Below are 9,012 nucleotides of genomic sequence, written 5' to 3' on the forward strand. Positions count from 1 at the left end.
GAAGTGGGGGGCGCTATGGGGGACTTTTGGGATAGCATTGGAAATGTAATTGAGGAAAATATGTAATAAAAATCAAAAAAAAAAAAAACTGACTATAAACTTGAAAAAAAAAAAAAAAAAGGAAGCCTATTCCAAAGAAGAAATGAGAGCAAGAAGGAGGGTGTGGAGATGGAACAAACAGAGTGCATAGGTGTACACTGTCACTGTAGCATGACAATGAAAATGGAGCAAGGTTAGCAGTATTGAGAGATGAGGTGGAACCAGAAAAGGAAGGTTTAGGCTGAGCAGCAACTGTGGTATTGTGTCTTGTTTGTTTTGTTTTGTTTTGTTTTGTCAACTTGACAAAATCTAGAATCATCTGGGAAGTTCCTCAAATGTGGATTGTCCATATTATTTAGGCTTATAGGTATATCCATAGGAGACTGTTTAAATTAAATTAAAGTTTATAGGAAAGCTCAACTCATTGTGCATGGAACCATTTCCTAGACAGGAGTTCCTGAATTTTAAACAGGGGAGAAATTGGGCTGAGCAATTAAGCATTCAATAGCAAGTAAGTAAGCAAGCAATTCAATATTCTTTGCTCTTGACTGTAAATGTGCTAAATATGACTAGTCACTTCTAGATCTTATTGCCTTGGCCTCCTTCATATTATTAACCGTGTCCTGAAATTGTGAGCTAAAATAAACCATTCTGTGGGAAGCCATTCCAGACTCCCTGGCTAGCCGGATGGAAATCTGTGCCAGGCAGTAAACAAGCCCATATTTGGTGGATGGCTCACCCTTAATCCCTGATTGGCTGAGCAAGCCTGCCTGGTGAGTTGATGTGACCTGTGGTGATTGGTTGAGGCGTGGTTGTGGCTTGAGTGCATAAAAACGCTTGTACTCTGAGGCTCCGGGGATTTGAAGAGAGAAGCTGCCTGAGTAAACTGCTTTAAGAAGAACAGGTGGTTGCATTTTCCTTGCTGACCGAGTTGGACGCAACACCATTCCATGACCCTAGTGAGGACTACAAATAATGGAGGCTACAGAGTCTGAACTTGCCATCTTTTGTAACCAGGCAAGGCTTCCAGTGGTGGGAGTGGGTTGCATTAAGTTGAGTTGTTGGCCAAGAGGGTCCCATGAAAATCCCTAAAAAACCCTGGATGGCGACAGAACAGAAGGTTTCTCTCTGAAAACAGACAGTGAGACCCTTTTGCTGAAGACAACATCCACATGGCTCACTGATAGGTCAAGCTGATACCTGCATGGAGCCTTCAACTCTATGTTCTAGTCTCTTTGGTGTAGAAAGGTACTCTATAGGTTAACAAAAGAGAAATGTGGACACCAACCCAGCCACAAAAACTTCAACCTATAATATGTCTTGCCTGCTAGATGTGCTGCGACAGTGGTGGCACAGAACTTATAGGAGTTGCCTGCCAATATTTGGTTCAACTTGAGGCACATGCCCCAAGAGGGAGGCCATGTCCTACACTGCCTAGGTGACCAGGAACTGAAGAGTGGACAGCCCAGAGACCTAGAGTAGATCTAATCACTACTGACCAATAAATAACTAAAAAATAACAAACAAGATGATTCTTAATGATAGTCTGCTATACTCATAGACTGGTGCCTTATCCAATCACCATCAGAGAGGCTTCCTCCAGCAGCAGATAGGAGCAGATATAGAGACCCACAGCAAAGCCTTGTGCAGAGAGACTGCATAAATTGGAGCTCTACATTAGATCTTTTACCTCGGAGCTCAAGGAACACCATTGAAGAGGAGGAAGAAAGATTGTAAGAGTCAGAGGGGATGGAGGACATCAGGAGAATATAGTATGCTAAATCAACTAAGCGAGGCTTACACAGTCTCACAGAGACTAAAGTGGAAAGCATAGGGCCTTGCATGGGTCTACAATAGGTCCTCTGTTGATATGTTATGGATCTTAGCTTGATAATTTTACAGGACTCCTATTGGTGGGAGGGGTGTGCCTCTGACACTTTTGCCTGCTCTTGGGACACTTTCCCTCCTGTTGGGTTGCCTTGTCCAGCATCAGTATGAGGGCTTTTGCCTTGTCTTATTGTATCTTGTTTAGTTGTGTTTGGTTGTTGTCTCCTGGAGGCCTTTTCTTTTCAGAAGGAAAACCTAGGTCATGTAGATCTGGAGGAGAAGCGAGGTAGGTAGAACTGAGAGGGGTCAGAATGTATTATATGAGAGAAAAAATCTATTTTCAGTAAAAATAAAGTAAAGTAAACCCTTTCCTCTAAGTCACTGTTTGCCAGAATATTTTATTACAAAAAGATAAATAAAATAAAATAAAATAAAATAAAATAAAATAAAATAAAATAAAATAGCATGGTCTTGGACCTAGAAGCCACCCATAGCTTCAGTGCCCTGGATATTTTCATCAAGTCAGCAAAGAATAACTACTATAGAACAGTTGCAGGTAGACACCATGCAAAGCCCCCAAAATTCTATACAAATAGTCTCTAATTCGTTGCTATAGACCAAGTAACAATCAGCCAGGTTTTCTGGCCTCAGAAACTCTACTCCTTTTTCGTTTGTTTGTTTGTTTGTTTGTTTGTTTTCCTGATATTGCTTTCAAAATCTTTCCTCAGGGACAGAGTGAAACTCTATATTTGCACACAGATGATAAGCCAGTTGCCCTGTATAATATAGGATGTATACAGAAATTAGGGCTTATACATGCTAGGAAGAACTCAAAAGAGCTTTGTAGTTACTCAATGAACTCAAACAATGTCCCAAGGAATTGAGTGCCTAAGTAACTTGTCCATACTTAAATAGATAGTAAACAGAACAACTGGATTCCATTCTATAAAACTCTGGATTCTGAGTAGTATGCCTCTAAAGTTAATTAAGCCTGAGATATAGACAAAGGCCTCTAATTACATTTTCTTTCCATGTTACCTTCCTCTAGGCAAAGATGACATCAGTCCAATTCACTTCCATTTTGCCTTTTCTATGCATCCTTTGGCTTCTATATTCCCTCTTCCAATACAGACCCTTGCACACTCTTTGCAAAGGTTCTAAGGCTTGACTTTTTATACTCTTTGCTAGGTATAGCTCTACCTACCACCCAAGGTCAATACAGTGTGTTCTCTCTCCACTATTCCCTTATTAAAGGTTCCTGGGTACTTTGTACTCTGTTTAAAGATTGCTTGGAACTTCACCAAATAACATGAGGATGACACTGAGCAAAACAACAGCCTCAGTCTTGTAACTCAATCCCAGCATCTTTTGAAGACCAATGGTTGTATAACAATCCCCTGTAATGTTTAGGTTTCAGGACCCACTGACAGTCTCTCCTGGCAACTGCAAATATAATGACACTTGCATGTCCTTATTAAGATTATTAACAGAATTACAAACTCACAGAGGTGTGTGTCTTATCACTGTCCTCACTACTTATGAATCTGTCCATCATCCTGCATCAAGCTAGCCTCTGAGTAGGCTCCAAAGAATGTCACTTCAAAAAAAGCTGAAAGGCTGACTGTGTGGGTTGCAGTTGTTCCTGAAAGTTGTTCCAGTGAAAGGAAGAGCTTACAAATTCACTCTGCAGCTAGAGCCCTGTGAAAATTAAGGAAGTCTGAAATGGTTCACAAGAGTATAAGCAAAGCATATTAAAAACAATAAAAAAGCATAAACTCTGAACACAGTGAGGCGTGGGGGCAGCCCAGAGCTTCCAAGTCATTTCCAAAAACAGCCATCCTCAGCACTGGCCAAGTGAGCAAATCAGCCTTCTCCAGAGGACTCAAGTACCAGCCACCAGAGATGTTCCATGAGACCTGTGCTTTCCTCCATCTGCCTTATTGTCAGCCAAAGCCAGATAGACAGTGAGGACCATGAGAGAGACCTCCTTTCAGAAGTGATGGTTGTTTAGGGCAAGATTGAGAAAATGTTTCTACTAAAGTTCACTAGCCTTCAAACTCATGAAGTTTTATACATTAAGTAGTTAGAGCTTTTCTGTGTCAATTCTATCTCAAATAAATGGTTTAAAATATTTTTAAGATTTGAGATCTACATGAATTGTCAGGGAAAATCTTTGAGAGAGCTGCTAGCATAAACCTTCAGTTGACCCCAATATGCTGCCTCCGTCTGAACCTCTGGGGAGCCACTGTGAAATAACCTGCCTTCCCCATACCAGTGGTTGCCAGACCTAGCAGGAGGATCACAGGTTCAAGGTTACCCTAGGCAACTGAGATCTCCTCTCAAAATAAATTGAGAAACAGTCAGGGACCATAGCAAATAGTACTTATCTAGCAACTGTGAGGCCCTAGCTTTCAATCCACAGCACTGAAAATGGAAAAAGAATATGAAGAAAATATCAAGGCCTGGTAAGCCTGACCTGTAGACTAAAGGGAGGAGGAAGAAGAGAGGAAAAGTAGGATAAACATAAAGAGCAGGAAAGAGGCAATAATAGGAAAGGCATCAGATCATAGCAAGAAGCCACTGTCAAAACAGAAGAATCTCTCCTTCCTGTCTCCCTAAACTCAGCCCTCTTGGCTATTTATTTCTCTTTTGCTTATCAGGCCCCTTGGTGTCAACGTCTCTGATCTGCTGAATTTTAGGCTAAGAGTATCTCATTCTGAGTCATTTTCCATGGATAAACCTTGGGACTCTGATTTTTAATGTGTCACATAAGGAGCTTGGAAACTGTCACTTCCACCTTCACACCAAGAAGAGGCTAAAGAAATGCAAATTCAGAGAGCTGGAGTTTTGCAGATGCAAAAGCCACAAGGACTTTATGATGGTGAAACTGGGTTGAAGCACACTGACTGACTCCTGGAGAATTAACATGGCCTGATGTAAAAAGTAAAAAAAACAGTTGGGTGTACTTTTGGCGGAAGGTTGAAGGACAGATGCTTTGATGAATTTTAACTCAGAATCTGACCAGATTATCAGAGGCAAGATAAGAGAAAAATGTCTCCAGATTTCAGATAAAGGATCAGCAGGGGTGGCCATTTTAGAATGATTCTAGAGCTTTCTTTTCTCATTACCAAGGAATACCCTCAAAATAACTTTCCTATTTTATTTTTCTTTTAGTTTTTGAAATTATAATCACATCTTTTCCCTTTTCCTTTGCCTCTAAACCCTCCCATAAAGCCCTTCTTGTTTTCTATCAAATTCATGGCTTCTTTTATCATTAGTTGTTGTTACACACACACACACACACACACACACACACACACACACACACACATCTCTATAGATACAGATACAGACGCCCAAGTACATAAATACAACCTGTTCTGCATGTGTGATTTTGGGGATGACTGTTAGGTACTGCATATGTTCTTTCTTGGGGAATGTTTCTCCCACTGTCAACATTTCTTAGTTGTCTGGTGTTTTTTGTGGACCCACAGATTCATATAGTTCTAGCCCCTCATCAAAGACACTTCTCTTTACAGAAAAGAAAGCATTACAGAAAACCACAGCAATCAAAATGCAAAGCTGTGGAGCCCAGTCCCAATGATACATCTACAAAGCAACCCCTGTACCAAAGGATCACGGATGGTTGTCAAAGTGGAGGGAGCAAGATTGTAACAGCCAGATAATTTAAGGCGTTTCTGTGAAATTCTCCTAGGGATGGCAGACACTACATCCATAAAGTCTCACCACAATGTCTGCTGAAACATCATTGAATAAGGATGAAAATAATAGACGTACTAACATAGACAAGGAAATCACCCAAGTACCTTCAATACTCAACAAAGAGAAACTATTTTAACCAAACTGAGCTATGTATGTTGTAACTGAATCTCAGAAACAATTGAGAAAGAAAACACACATTTCAGGCAACTTTAGCCTTCCCTTGTCACCTAACGGGTGAAGGGGAGAGGTGTGGAGATATACTTTTGAAGGTCAGAGCCTATAGACACCGTTCCAAGGAAAATGATAGGATTTTCTCTTCTGCCCACACCTTGCCATACAACAAGAGTTGTTCCATACCACAGGAGATTATAACTGAGAAAACTGCCAGGTCCAGACTCTACTGATGCAAGAGCCTCAGAGAAACATACATATCAGAGAGGACACTTATAATATCACTAGAACCTCTGACATTGGTAATACAACCAACAGCAAACCAGCAGCTTAACTCTTAGACAGACAGACATAAAACATCCTAGTAGTAGCCTGTGCAATACAGTTCCATTTATCCAATATAGCATACCCATACAAACAACAAATCTTCAGGTCATTCTAAGGGGCAAATGATAATGAAGACAATCCTCTGTGTGTGTGGGGGGGGGGGGTGTCTAAATAAATAACTGAAACATTAGAATAAGAGTAGGTATGGCAGAGGGTTTAGAGTTATATGTTTTGAATTTGTAATAAGAATTTGTAATAAGAATTTGAACTGTGAATAAGATACTGAGGACTCCAGTGAAAGAAAGTAAACAATAAGAGAGGGAGATGGGGCAGGGATGATTAGAGAATGACAGGGAAAGGACAAATGATGTAATTATGCTTTAGTTTTAATTTTTCAATTTAAAATATTTGAAATAAGAGTAAAGTAAGCAGAGAATAGCAACTCAGGGAAAGAGCTAGAAAATTTTAAATACCAATAGCAAAGTTAAAGCAGGAGTGTGGCTTTCATTATGAGATAGGATATGACACAGAAGTCTTAAAGATATGTCAAGAGAAAATCGTAAAGCCTATGATTTCATTAACAAAAGCAATAACATATATGATGAGAATACCTTAACAAAAGGAAAAAGAGAGAAAAAGAAAGACAGAAATATTTTAAGATATAATGACTGAGGATTTTCAAAAGTAGTGGACGACACCGAATTATGGTTCTAGGAATCCCAGAGAACTCCTAGCACAATAAATACACAAAACCCTATTCTTGAACATTGTATTCAAACTGTAAGACATCAATGTCAAGATGCAATCCCCAGCATCACTAAAGAAAGAAAAAGAAAAGAAAATCAGTTATGGAAACATTTTTTTGAAGGCACAGACAGAAAATATCTTACTTGTCATGGAACAGGGAGAGCAGAAATTACATTGGGCTTCACTTGGCAACCGTCAGGTCAACAACACAGTGAGTGAGCCACAGAATTCTATACCCTGGCGTGAAAGCATCCTTCCAGAGTGAGGGAGAAATAGAGTATTTGTCAGATAAATAAAAACTGATATCACAAGAAGCCTTGACTTGTAAGAAAAGTTCTTTGGACAAAAAGACCATGATACCAATAAGAAACTCAAATGTGCCTAGAAAGAGGACATAAGGAAAGAAATGTAGACTAAAGGAAATCTTTTATTTTTCTGTTTCTTACTTGATCTAAGTGCCAACAAGTTCTTCAAAATTGTAGCACAAGTATACTCGGTAATGGTAAGTTTCTATACTTGAAATAAATGGCTGGAATATTATTACAGGGAGCTGGAGAGAATTTACACATCTCAGCTATGAGGTAGCCATATTATTAATGAAGCAGTGTAGTGGCAAACACTACCAAAGCAAACTTATGGTAACTATATGTGTTCAGTAGTCTTCTATTACTCTCAAGTCTAGTTTCCATGATTTCAACTACCCCTTTGTTAACTAGGGTCCAAAAATACTCCATAGAAAACCCAGGAAATAAATAATTCAGGTGCTTTAAATTGTTTATCATTCTGGGTGATAAGATGAAATACTGTGCCATCCCATTCAGTTTCATCCAGGGCAAGACTGTTCTGTTGTCTAGCACATCTATATAGGAGGAACTACCTGCCAGTTCAGTCATGCAGTAGTGCCTGATTTATTGCATTGATTACATGGAGTAACAAAGTTTAGTCCTAAGATTTGAGGCATGGGGAATCCTGAGGCTTTCCATGGATGAATAGAAATGACTATATTACAAACTTCAGGAAACAACCTAAATGTTTTATAATCTTTACAAGCCAAACCTTTGTACAAGCACTTTCTAGATCTGCAGTTCCCTTCCTCATCATCATTAAATCTACTTTTGTATCCTTTTTGGAACACAGGAAACGTAGAAGTCAAGACTAATGGGGAGATAGGCATAGGACTATATCAGTGACTGGATCTTGGGTGGCAGGCAAACAAAACAGTATTGAGTGTGGGAGATACCATTGAAGGGCACTATCCCCACCCACCTATTTACCCTCATAGTCAACCAAGCATCATGTCAGATCTAGTCTTACCTCAAGCTCATTGGTGAATAATGTATCTGACTTTATACTTCTACAATTTCTAAATCCACAGAAGCCACCTGAAAGCACCTTAGATAAACTCCAGTGCATCCATCCCTCAGGAAGAAGCAGGACATAAGCACTAAAGTCTTTTCTTCAAGTGTAAAATAGCTACATAAACTCCTGGCTAGGGATGACCTATTCCCCTATGCACAAGGCTACTGACCTTCTCACCTGCTCACAAATAGAGCTGGAAATGCTCCTGCCTCCACCCTTTCCCCTTCTGGGTGTTCATTACCAAATGTGACATCATTTTGCTGTAAATGTAAGACTCTTGGCTAACTGCAGCTCCAATTGTTGTTCCAGTTCCCTTTTCCTCTTATGAGAAAATTAAATTGCATTTGCTAATGCTCACAAATGTCTCTCCTTCAATCCTTTTTAACTGTCTCTGGGGTGAAGGTCTTCATCTCTACTATTCTTTACCAACATCTGGGCTGACAAGACTGGTGGCAATCTCTCCATCTTCACTGCCTTGGCCTGCCCCTTTATTCTACACATATTCCCTTAAGGCCTCATCCAGTGTACTGAGCTTGGACAATATCGGTATAATGATGGTTCTCATGGCTGCAGGTAAAGGCTAGATTTCCTTTGGATTTCCAGACACATATATCCAATTATTAATACAACTGTGTGAGGGTTTTTATTGTTGTGATGAAACACTAACCAAAAGGCAACCCAGAAACTGGGGAGAGAGGGATTTATTTTGGTAAGATTTCCATATCAATGAGTGTCATTAAAGGCAGTCAAGGCAAAACTCAAACAGGGCAGGAACCTGGAGGCAGGAGCTGATGCAAAGTCCATGGAGGGATGCTGTTT

The sequence above is a fragment of the Mus caroli genome, chromosome 14 (genome assembly GCF_900094665.2).
Source record: "Mus caroli chromosome 14, CAROLI_EIJ_v1.1, whole genome shotgun sequence".
NCBI classification, from domain to species: domain Eukaryota; kingdom Metazoa; phylum Chordata; class Mammalia; order Rodentia; family Muridae; genus Mus; species Mus caroli.